Below are 12820 nucleotides of genomic sequence, written 5' to 3'. Positions count from 1 at the left end.
GTAACAGGGAAGTAATGATTAACTGAATTTCATACTGGATTCTCAAATCCTTTTTCTTTTTCTACTCTAATGTTTCCTTTGGATGGGGCGAATTCTAGTATTGTTAGCGATCACCTATGTAACTTTTTTGCAGGTGGTGTATATGGAATCAATGAATGCTTAAAACCAATTAAAAATAATTTCAGTGATTACATGAAAACACAGCTAGAAAAACTAAAGTATTTTTGTAGAAATTACGAGAAGGTTACATTAACAATCAGAATAAGGTTACTATTTAGACTGTAATCAGGTGTCAATGTGGAAAGAAATTTCTGAGCGTTTTTCCGGAAGGCTGGGGAGGAATGAGAATCATGACTCTCCACACTTCCAATAAAACGTGGTGAAGGACTGGTGCAAACTCTCAGAAGCCACCATTTGCTAAATCTCCCCGCCAGCCTTGTCAATCCTTACCGCCGTTTGATTCCATTATTTTTCTCGTGGTTTCTGCTGTTTCTCTCAATTGTCTAACGACCGTTATTAAGTAAAAATGAATGAAACGGGGCCGTGTGATCTAGGCAGCCTGGAGATGAGATTTTGGAATCATAAGCTACATTCCAATGTATAAACAGATTTTATGCATTTTGGATACTCAATGTACACAGAATCGGCACTGTAGAATGTGACTGCCCTGCCAGAAGGCATCTGCTCGGGACTTGCTGGCAACCGACAGTCCCCTCTGCTTGCAACCCTCGGCCAGCCGCCGGGGACCCCTAGTCCACCGGTTCCTGGACGTTCTCTCTACTCTCAGCGGCCACCGCCTCCACTCCCACCCCGATAGTCCCGAACCTGCCGGCCCGAGGGTTCGCAGAGGGCCAGTGGTTGCGACAGCCCCGCGTCCCGGCCCCCTCGTCTCTTGGACCTTCCCCCCGGGCCAGCGCAGCCCAGCTTCCTGGGCAAGTTTCACGCTACCAGGATCCAGTGCGGGGCGACGAAGTGGAGAGCTGTAGCGAGACTCCGAAGAGAAATTCCGGCTTCGCGGGGCGGCGCGGAGCCCGGAGCTGCCCACCTCCGCCGCCTTGGGAAGGCGGCTGGGATTAGAAGGTGGCTTCGGGCCGGCAGGGAGTCCGGGGGAGGGATTCCCGGTACCGCCGGCACCGACGTCGAGGGGTGCCTGGGTTCTTGGGAACCACGAGAGGAAAAAGAACGAAAATCACACCGGGGAGGAAGGACGCGCAGAACGCCCCCCTGTGAAGCAGGTGCTCTGGTCGGGCGTGAGCCGGAGCGCGGTCTGGGGGAGTCTGGCGGCGCCGTTGCCCGCACTCGGCAGAGGCTGGTAAGAAACGCACAGCCCAGGGCGTGGGGCGGGGAACTGACCGCGCGACAAGAAAACGCACAGCCCAGGGCGTGGGGCGGGGAACTGACCTCGCGACAAGAAAACGCACAGCCCAGGGCGTGGGGCGGGGAACTGACCGCGCGACAAGAACACGCACAGCCCAGGGCGTGGGGCGGGGAACTGACCGCGCGAGTCTTTCGGCGCGTCTGGGTCTCGGCGAGAGAAAAGCGCTTCCTGGCACCGGGGGCGGTGGCACAGAGGCCAGGAGGAAGAAATCCGGGCCCTGGCCCAGGTCAGGCTTCCACCCCTGCGACCCGCCAGAGGCCCAGGCAGGAAAGGTGGCGTGCGCGAGTGGAGTTAGTGGTTCAGAAAGCAAACCTGGCCGGGTGCTACTGCCTGAGGGTCGTCGGGCGAGTTTCTTCATTTCCCCGAGTTCCTTATTTCTAGTCTGGAAAACGGAGAATTCCATAGTGTCTTCTTCAGTGAGTGCTGGGAGTGCTGAAGGAGGATCCGGTGCCTGGCAGACCAGGAGCACGGGGGAAACAGTTGGCCGATACTGTTACTATTATCAGCGTTATTAGCGGGCAGGACAGTGTGGGGGTGGGGGCGGGGGTAAGGGGCCTCCCGCGCCTCCCAGCCCTTCGCGCTCGGCTCCAGCTCTTTGGCTTCCTTCCCTGGGCAGCTCTAGGCTTAGCTCTCAGCCATTTCTCAAGAAGACGATCCCGAGGGTCGAAGACCACCCTTGACCCTTGACCATGGACTCTTCATGTAACTTGGAAGAGCCGTGATTTTAAAACCCAGCCTCAGGGTTACGGAAGCCCGAGATCTGGGAGGCGTCCGGGACCTCCCTCCCAGAACCGCAGGGACCCGGCCTGGGATCCAGAGTGTGGCCTCTCGCTCTGTGCAGTCAGGAAGGCGGCCAGGTCTGGTCACCGCGCCAAGCACTATGCACCTCTGGGACGCGTCGTTGCGGGGGGGTGGGGGGGCTGGGGCGCCTCCACGACGCGTGGTCTGCCCGGCAAGTGCTTGGTGTCGTTGGTGGGTTCGTAGCTGCGACACGTAAACGTCCGTTCCGCGAGCCGGGCAAGGCAACCCCTGCGGGTCGCACCCGAAGGCCGGACCTCTCCAAGCCGCGTGGGTGCTTCCAAACAGGTGGACCCGAAGCTCCTGTTTGATCGGAGAATAACGTTTAATTTACTCCGCCACTGAATTGATGGTTTAAATATTCATCTTTGGCTATGGTTTAACATTAGGCAAAAATTAGGAGCTTGGAGGCGGTTCCGGGAAGGGGTCTGACACTCAGTCACCCATGTTCGTAGCTGTGTTGGTCTGCCCTCGGGCAAGAGAAGGAAGATAATTGGGAGGGTGCCAAGAAAGCCTAGAGAAAGTCCCTTCTGGGTTCAGCGGCCGGCTGTAGCCGCTCTCCCAGGACGTTTGTTGACAGTAAATGAATGAAGGTCGGCCTGGAGACGTTTTCGCACAACGGACAGAGGGGAGTTGGAACGTAAACCAGGGAGAACCTGGCATGAAATAGGACCCCTCTATTCTCAGTTTGTTTCCAAACTCTTAGACTGCCCCAGCCCTGCCGGATTTGCTAAAAGTGGTCTATTTTGGACGCTGGTGGTGCTATGGGGCTGACGGCTACCTGTGCAAAGAAGAGGGAAGAATTGGAAGCTGGGGTCTGGGCAGCTACCAAAGGTGGGGCTTGGGAACTTTTCAGAAGGTCCTCAGGACCGCAGGAGCCAAGAGGAAATCTCCCGTAGGGGATCTCAGGTAGGGCATGCCAAGAAATTCCAAGAGACGGGATGGAGAAGAGAAGCCGGAGAAAAATCGGCCAATTAGACTACTGTAAAAATGTGTGTCTCCATGTTTGTCCTCCCTCCTGAAATAAGAAATTCATAGCTGGGGGTGGGGAGTAGATGGGGGCTGGGGGAAAAACTTTCTCACATTCACAGAGCAGCTTCCCTCATAGCGGCACGGAATCAGGAACCCCACTCAGGACAGGGGAAAACGGCCAAGTTCCTAGAAATTTGTTTTCTTTGTGGGGAGCAATTCATGATGGGCGTTCTTGTCTGGTTTTCCCCCACTCCGTCCCCTGACGCCGACTAACACTTAAACCTTTCTAGTTGCAAAGTCTTTTCAGAGTTTTTTTTTTTTAAGAAATAAGTTTTGAAAATTCTAGTGCTTAAAAAATATATATATATATATTTATAGCCTTTTATTTTCCCTGAGTACATGTTGGCCACTACATTCCAAATTGATCTCAAATGGTTTTCCAGCTTGTTGGGGGGTGATGAAAAATAAATGGAGAATATATTTACATGCCCTCCTATTCTTTTATTTTAGAAGTCTCATAAATAGTAAATTTCCTATTTTAAAAGCCAGGACATTTTCAACCTCAAGTATTTCGAATTTTTAAAGGCCATATTAAAATGGATTACTTCTGCTATCTATAATAAATATGAATTGTGAAAATAAATTGTTTGAGGGAAAATAATGTAGGTTTTAAAAAGTTCCATTTAGAAAGGGAAGAATGAGACGTAATAGAAAATAAACGATGTAGTGTAGTGACTTAGCATTTTATTTCGTCTATATAACTAGGCTTAATTTTAACACCTTAATTTTAACATTAAAGATGGCACGTCAGACACACAGATAAGAAATCAATGTTCTGAAATGAATATCCTACTTACATTAAACATCCCTATCAGGAAGACACAGAGAGTAGAAGCATTTTGCACTAGACTTAGGAATAATACTTCCAGTTCCAAGGAAGTGAAGAAGGGGGAACATGTTTGGCATCGGAGGCTGTGTTTTTGTTTGCTTGCTTGTTTTTCTTTTAATGCCAGAACAAAATACCCCACTCACATTCATAGTACCCCAGGAAATGTGCAAATCGGGAAAGCCATAGAAGCCACAACCGAAGGCAAGAAAAGATGACTTGACGCCCTGCGAAGGTTACGTTCAGGTGGTTTTTACAGGAACGTAATCCAGCTGTTTCTTTCTAACCATTTTGCAGCAAACAGAAGTTCGTGTTTGCTCTCCAGCGGGATTCAGATGCACACGCCCAGTATGGGCCGCGCAAGGTGGAGTGAGCAGCTGCGGGTCGCTCCCCACTCCCACCTGGCTCTAGGAGGGCCCTGCGGAGTTGGCCAGGGAACTGGGCGTGGGCGATACTAAAAAAACTGGTGAGGTCCCCTCTCTGCCCAAAGGGGCAGCCAGCGATGTCAGCCTAGAGCCCTCTGCCACTGCCTGATACCTCAGCAGCGCCGACGCGGCCGACAGGTGCCCGCCCAGCACCGCGCCCTTGGTGGGAGCGCAGCCGTTGGCGCAGTCCTCCTCCTGATGCTGCTGCTATTGCTGCAAAATTGTCCGAGCAGCGGCGGCGGCGGACACTTGCAGCAAAGGGGCAGCGGTTTGGGGATGCAACAGGCTTGATGGTCGCTGGAGCAGGTGGCAGTAGCTCCACGCGGTCGGGGACAAACTCTGCGCAGCCCCTGTACCCGCTCCCCTGACCCCTTGCATAATACTCTCAATGCTGAAAGAGATGCATCCGCCTCCCGGTGGCGACGCCAGACCCTTGCCCTCCTCCCAAGGCTGAGGACCAAGTGAGGGCTGCAGCACGGGAAGGGTGCCGGGGTCGCCAGGTCCGCGCCTTCTGCTTTCTTCGGTGCCCCGGCATAGGCGGGGGCCGAGAGCAGTAGGTAGCGAAGAGGATGCGGGTGCAGCAGAGCTTAAGGGCGTCTCCCGGGGGCGGTGTTGAGGTAGGCCCCCGGGACTGGCTGCGGCGGGGCAGGGGCCCCAAGCAGAGGGCCTGGGCGGGGGTTGTGCAGGGCGGCGTGTGCCGCAGGTAGAGGGAAGGGGTGGGGCAGGTGGGCTCCCGGGGTCAGTTGGTGGCGCTTGAAACGCTTCCTGCGCCGGAGAAAGCTGCCATTGTCGAACATGTCCCGGGAGGCGGGGTCCAGGCTCCAGTAGTTGCCCTTGCCTGGGTGGCCCGGCTCGCGGGGGATCTTAACGAAGCAGTCGTTCAGCGAGAGGTTGTGGCGGATGCTGTTCTGCCAGGCGGGGAACTTGCGGCGGTAGTAGGGGAAGCGGCCACTAATGAAGGCGCAGATGCCGCTGAGCGTGAGGCGCTTGTGCGGGTTTTGCAGGATGGCCATGGTGATGAGCGCGATGTACGAGTAGGGGGGCTTTGCCGGCTGCCGGGCATCTTCAGAGGCCGCCGCAGACCTTGGCGGTGCCCTGAACTTGGTGCCAAACTCTGAGGGGTCGCTCGGGCCGCCGCCGCCCTCGATGTGCTCTCGGGGAAGCGCAACCCCGCCCCACCGGGCCACCTGCAGCCCCTGCTGGAGCGACTGCTCTAGGAACTGCTGGCTCGCCTCCTCCTCCTCGTCTTCCACCTCGTCTTCATCTTCCTCCTCTCCCAGGACATCAATTTTACCGTCTTCCCCATCGGAGTCCCGGAGGTTGCGCTGCGGTGTGGAGCGAAGCCGCTCAGCTCTTGGCAAGTTCATGGAGGAGCAGGTGCTTTAGTCTCAGGGGATGTGGCGGCCGATCACCTGGCCTGGGGCGGGCTGAGCTGGAAGCCTGGGATGAATGTTGCAAGAAGCAGGAACGCTAGTGGTTACCCTTTGGGATGTTTTCGTCTGCTTGTTTCTACTCCTTTGCAACAACGTCGGGCAAAGATGCCTTTGCCTTTTATAAAAGCTTCTTCAAGACCATGTGTGGTGGACTCCCCCCTTTATAACCTTTCTTCCCGTACCTCGGAGCGGTGCCACTTCCTCCTAACGTAGTCCAGGGATGATGGTCTTCTGGGCAAACACCCGTCCGGAGAAAAGCCCAGCCCCCTCCTCCTCGCACCCACCTGCCACCAAGGAAGATGCTCTACTCATCCGGTGCAGCCAGACAGTTGGCAAGCCTTTGCACGGGTTCTGTTAAGGCGCATTTAAACCCGCGCAAATAAAAGCGAGGTAGGAAAGTATGATACTCAACATTCTATGACCACCTCGACATGCAGCCTTCCCTCCTGGAGAAAAGAAATGGTGGGGCAGGAGGCTGAAATGTACACGGTTGTTTGTAAAGGAATGTGTAACCGTAAAAGTATGTTTTTGTGTTTCACAGCTGGTAATCACCCATTTTCATTGGTAGAGTCTGTCCTTACCCAGAATGGTGAGCTGAATTATATTTAAGGTTCTGACAATATTCCCAGGCTTCAGGGGGGTGTTGCTTTGCTCCTTCTACCTTCCTTCCCACCTCCCCAAGATGCTCTCCCTGACCCAAATTTTCAGAAAAGGTTCAAATGTCCCAGCACTAAATTGTGTAAGTTTATTCAGGGAAGGCAGGAGAGCTCACACGGAGTCCTCTGTCCCCTTGTAGCAATGGTTCTCCAATTTCTTTGAATATTTAACCACAGAAATACATTTTATATCACAATCTTACACATACAGACATAATACATAACTAAGATGGCTTTCACGAAACAATATACTTACACTATAGTGATCACTGATATTTCCTTTTAAAAAAAAAAGGCCATAACCAACTAAATTGATTTCACACATACCAGTATGGGCCCAGTTTGAAAAATCCTGTTCTTACAAAGTGGCCCCACATACAAGAAATGCACCCACTCTATAAGGGCTTCTCTCTCTCCCTTTCCTCCTTCCTTTCTTCATCCTTTATAACCAATTCATTTTTAGAGACAGGGTCTATGTTGCGCAGGCTGGCTTTGAATTCCTGGGCTCCAGTGATCCTCCCGCCTCAGCCTCCTGAGTAGGTGGGACTACAGGCGTGCCACTATGCCTGGCTCTGGCTCTTCATTCTTTTTTTCCTTTTTTTTTTTTTTTTTTTTTGAGACGGAGTCGCTCTGTCGCCCAGGCTGGAGTGCAGTGACACAATCTAGGACCACTGCAAGCTCCGCCTCCCGGGTTCACGTCATTCTCCTGCCTCAGCCTCCTGAGTAGTTGGGACTACAGGCGCCCGCCACCACGCCCAGCTAATTTGGTTGGTTACTTATTTATCTGGGACGGAGTCTCGCTCTGTCGCCCAGGCTGGAGTGCAGTGGGGCGATCTCAGCTCACTGCAAGCTCCGCCTCCTGGGTTCACGCCATTCTCCTGCCTCAGCCTCCCAAGTAGATGGGACTACAGGTGCTCGGCACCACGCCTGGCTAATTTTTTGTATTTTTAGTAGAGACGGGGTTTCACCGTGTTAGCCAGGATGGTCTCGATGTCCTGACCTCATGGTCCGCTTGCCTCAGTCTCCCAAAGTGCTGGGATTACCGGCGTGAGCCACCGTGCCCGGCCTCTTCATTCTTTCAGAAATGTCAACATTAAGTGCTTTTACTGTAATAAAACTTGGGACTTCAATGAGGCAAGAAGGGGCTGCAGTGTTGCCTTTAAATCAGTGGGTCCTCATTCACTATCTGCACTGGGGAGGGGCAATATGACAGCACAACTGTTCATCTCACTCGCTCCACATCTTTAGAAGTAACATGATTTTTAGATTGGCTTCATGAAAATTAGCTCAGAGACTAAAGTAGCACTACAGAGGAATAAAAAAATATTTGTTATATAAATAAGGATCTTATTAAAATACTAAGTAAGATACTATGCCACGGTATATATTCATAATTTAAAACCCACCTACTTGGGAAAACTTTGAGGTGCCATCTAATAAAAATGCAGCATGAAAGAATATTATGCCCTTGATAGTCACATAGTGTCTATAATTATGACAATGAATGTTCAGTGAGAAATCAAACGCCAACTGCAAGGGCAAAATATAATTAAAAAAATAGCTTAAAGTAGCTAGTGCCTTCAGGATAAAATCTGGAAAAGAGCTTTCTTGCTGATCTTTTTTTGAAACTTTGCTGCTCCTGAAGTTTTTACCCTTTAAGGCTCCTCAGTTTATATGAAGCTTGGAGGACAAATAACAGACAGGTTTGAGCCTAACAGATTTGTTTGAATCCCAAATTTACCAATGACTGCTTGTGTGACCTACTAAACTAAGCTCCAGGAGGGCCAGGCCAGGTGCCTTATTCAACCACAAAATCCCAGACGCCTCCTCCCCAGCGCCCCCGGCATGTGAGGCACATTTCCTCCATCAGCATAGGAATCGGATGACCTGGGAAAGGGAGTATTGTTAGTTTTCCTAGCGCCAGCTTCAATAGGGATTGGGGTTATTTAAAAATACAGGAGAAAAATAAGGAGGCGCTCAAAAACAAAACACAAAACCGACATCGATGGGGGTATGTCAAAGGGGGGAACAGGAGATAACTGAAAGAGTTCCCAATGGTCAAAGCTGGGATCATTTGAGCAACAAAATAAAGTAGTATTAAACTGTAACCCAAAGTATAAAATATTCATGTGTCCACACTGATAAACATAAATGATTGAACTAATAAAGCGAAAGGGACAACTGTCCCTTGCAGAAGAATTTCAATTAATTATGTAGACCACTCCCAAGAAAGTACACTACAACTCCCCATTCCTTTAGTGTGGGCTGTGCATAGTGATTTCCTTCCAAAGAGCACAGTATGAAATGGGGGAAAAGAGTAACTTTACAATGGAGAAACCTGACAAACACTCCTTCAGCCAGGTGATCAGGTCGTCAACATCATCAATAACAGTCATAACCTTTTATTTCATGTCATAAAATGGTGACACTTGCGTTAAAAAAAATTTAATAACAATGTAATCATTATATCTCTGCAATCAGCTGAAGTTCTAAGAAAAAATGACAATGTTGAAAGTTGTATCATCATTATTATAAACTTTCATGTTCACTACATGTAAACTCCAAAGCCAATTTCAAAAGATATTTTTGTGAAATACCATTCTTTAAAAAAAGGATATTATATATAATTGTATGAATGTTAAATGTTTTACAGTACTGATTTGCTACATTTTATGTATGCTGTAAAACAAATACCATTTTAAAGTATATTGGAATTCGTAACTAAAGTAATAAATAAATGCTTGAAATATACCCAGTAGAAACTTATTTTCATTATTCAATCCTTTTGATAAGAAATGCCTCTAGTGTTACGTACAAACTTGATCTTCTTTGAAATGTGTTGTTGAAGACAAACATGTCTTAATAGCCTTTACATTATGTAATAATGTAATACAAATAATTTATTATTAGTAATAATGTGAAATTTACAGTACCCTAACCCTAACCCTAACCATAACCCCTAATCCTAAACCTAACCCTAACCCCAACCCCTAACCCTAACCCCTAACCCTAACCCCTGACCCTGACCCTAACCCTAACCCCTAACCATGACTCTGACCCTGACCCTAACCCTAACCCTAACCCTAACCCTCACCCCTCACCCTCACCATCACCCTAACCCAACCCTCACCCTCACCCTAACCCCTAACCCTGACCCGACCGTGACCCTGACCCTAAAACCCTGACCCTGACCGTGACTGTAACCCTAACCCCTAACCCCAAACCCTAACCCGAACCCTGACCCCTAACCCTAAACCGTAACCGTAACCCCAACCCTAACCCTAACGCTAAAACCCTATCCCTAGCCCTAACTCCTAACGCCAAACCCGAATCATAACCCTAAACACAACCACAACCTTAACCATAACCCTAAACACAACCTCAACCCCAGCCCCAAGCCTAACCCTAACCCTAACTCCTACCCTTAGCCTTTCTTACCTTTTACATGTGTCCAGATTCTCCAGTAGAAGCAGGGACCCTTGGCAGGTGTGCACCACTGTATCTGGCACAGGACTCTGTATCAGTCCCCAAACAGGCACCAGAATGCTCAGAGTGCCAGCCATGCAGTGGAAGCCCAGGGTGTTTTCTCACCTCCAGAACAAGGGCCCAGCACCTGCATCAGGCTAATCAGGACTACAATGAACTAGGGCACCAAAGGTCTTCACAAGACCAAGGCCATGTTGTGCCTCCTGTCACAGAGTGAGACGCAGCAGCCTTCCAAGTCAGGGGCCCTTCCCTGATGACACTCCAAGCTCAAAGCACTGGACTGTCACATAGTGAGGCTGCACACAGTATTCTGTTTACATCTCCACCTAGGCCACTGGGAGAAAGGGTGATAGAGGGACACTCGTGTTGCCCTGTGGTATACATGCTCTGGTTTATACGACTGTAAGCCATTTACAGGAAACTCAAGCCAAAACACTACTTGTTTCCAACTTTTTGTTTGCAGAGGATTTACAATTTACACTCCAAAACAAGATAGCCACAGAGCATACTACTTCTCCTCTGAAGTCGCTCTGAGGGCCTCTGCATCAGTCCTAGAATTGGAAGATTGGTGGACAAGAACTGGGATGTTGATGGCGCACTGAATATTTGCTGGACACCAACCTCCTGTTACCTAACCTTACAGAGGGCCCAGATCTCACCTGCCCAAATCAGACATTTTAACACACACAGCTCTCAACAGCAGGACTTACAGACACAAAACTCTGAGGTAAAGGATTGTCTCAACTTCTTGGTGTCTCAACGAACTAAAACACTGCCTAGCGCAGGTGCACCATCAACCTGATTCACTAAATACACCTCTGTATCTTTTATTCATCTTTGATTGTGGAAATGATATAATCAACATAAAAATGTTTTATAGATTGGACTAAAGACCTTTGAGGTCTCTTCACAGGATCCCATCTGGCGGACCCCCAAATCTGCCAACACAGAGGTCATCCGTAAACACGTGCAGGACAGAGGCCAGACAAAACCATCTCTCTCAGCCTCAAAGTGGCCTGGCAGTCACATGTGGGGTCTGGCCTGTATGAGGAAGTCAGGCTTTCGGCTCCAGGCACCCTACTGCACCGCAAAACCAAGTTCTGCCTAACAAACAAAAAACAGCCTGCTCCCTCTCCCTAATATCCCAGGTGGTAACCTAAGAGCATTATCTGCTAGACACCCCTCCTCCTCCACCCTCCATGTCCAAGCTATCACCAAGGTCCTAGCAATCTTACCTCCTAAATGTCTCCCAAATCCACTTCTCTCCCTTCACTGTCCAGGCCACCAGCATGACTTCTGCATGTGTGTAGCAGCCTCCGCGCAGGACGTAAAGATGCAAATCTAGTCGTAGGCTCTCTGAAAGGAAAATCTGGGGGCCCCAAAAGTACTAAGCTAAAGGAAAAGTCAAGCTGGGAACTGCTCAAGGCAAACCTGCCTCCCTTTCTATTCCAAGTCACCTATCTCCTCACTAAGATACGTGCATATCTGATTCCCTGCTTTGGAGAGGCTAATCAGAAACTCAAAACAATGCAACCTTTGTCTCTCACCTACCTGTGACCTTGGAAGCCCCCTCCCTGCTTCCAGTTGTCCCCAACTTTCTGGATGGAAGCAACGTACTTCTTACATATATTGATTGATGTCTCATGTCTCCCTAAAACCAAGCTGTGCCCTGACCACCTTGGGCACATGTCGTCAAGACCTCCTGAGGCTGTGTCACGGGTGCACGTCTTTCTAAATTACCTGAAACCATCTCAGATAGGGTTCACAGATCCCTTTCCCGAACCCTCCCAGGAGCCCCTCGTGGGCGCCCAGGTCCTGCGTGCTGTTGTGGCCCAGGCTCACCTGGAGCAACTCGACTCTTCGTTACAGCCTCGTGAACCTTTCAGTTCCTAAAGCTGTCTAGCCTGTGAAAGGAAAATGAATCTGGGGGCCCCAAAATCACTAAGCTAAAGGGAAAAAAGCTGGGAACTGCTTAGGGCAAACCTGCCTCCCCTTCTATTCAAAGTCACCCCTCTGCTCACTGAGATAGGTTAATATGTGATAGCCTCCTTTGCGGAGGCTATTCAGAAACCCAAAAGAATACAACAGTTTGTCTCTCACCTACCGGTGACCTGGAAGCCCCCTCCCTGCTTCGAGTTGTCCCGCCTTTCCCGAGGGAACCAACGTTCATCTTACATATATTGATGTCTCCTGTCTCCCTAACATGTATAAAAGCAAGCTGTGTCCCGACCACCTTTGGCACATGTCAAGACCTCCTGAGGCTGTGTCACGGGCGTGCGTCCTCAACCTTGGCAAAATAAACTTTCTAAATTGACTGAGACCGTCTCACATATTCGAGGTTCACAAGCCCGTGCATGGGGACGTCCCCTGGGGTAGCGCCCCTCCTCCACTGAGCTCACTCGCTTCCTCCTTGTGTGTTTTCTTCAGAAGAAATTTCACAGCTACTTGGTCCACCCCTGTCTGCCCCACAGGAACCTCTTCTCCACAGGCACATGGGCGGCGTACCTGCTGGGCTGTGTGGAGAGGACCGGCTTCCTCTCCTAATTCCTGCTCAGTTAATAACGAATGTCGACAAGTCGAGAAAATTGCTCAAATTTACCCCAGCAAAGAATTAAAAACTGGTGAAAGCTTGACCTGCGCCCCCCACCCCTGACGCGCTCACCGCTCCACTCCCTCTAGGCTGGTGGCACCGGCTGAAGCCTCAGTACCACACCCACAGCCAGGAGCCCCAGTCCCGCGCTCGGCCGCATGCGCACTCCCTGCGGCCCTCCCGCCAGGCGCCGCGC

The 12820-nt window shown here is 50.3% G+C and overlaps 1 pseudogene; it reads right to left on the bottom strand.

The window, feature by feature from the left end:
- Positions 1–3809: 3809 nt before the first annotated feature.
- Positions 3810–12743, bottom strand: LOC129530137 (forkhead box protein D4-like 1; annotated as a pseudogene).
- Positions 12744–12820: the final 77 nt, after the last annotated feature.

This window comes from Gorilla gorilla, chromosome X (genome assembly GCF_029281585.2).
Source record: "Gorilla gorilla gorilla isolate KB3781 chromosome X, NHGRI_mGorGor1-v2.1_pri, whole genome shotgun sequence".
Lineage (NCBI taxonomy): Eukaryota > Metazoa > Chordata > Mammalia > Primates > Hominidae > Gorilla > Gorilla gorilla.
The sequence above is the reverse complement of the archived record's forward strand: the minus strand, read 5'-3'. Positions and strand labels throughout refer to the sequence as shown.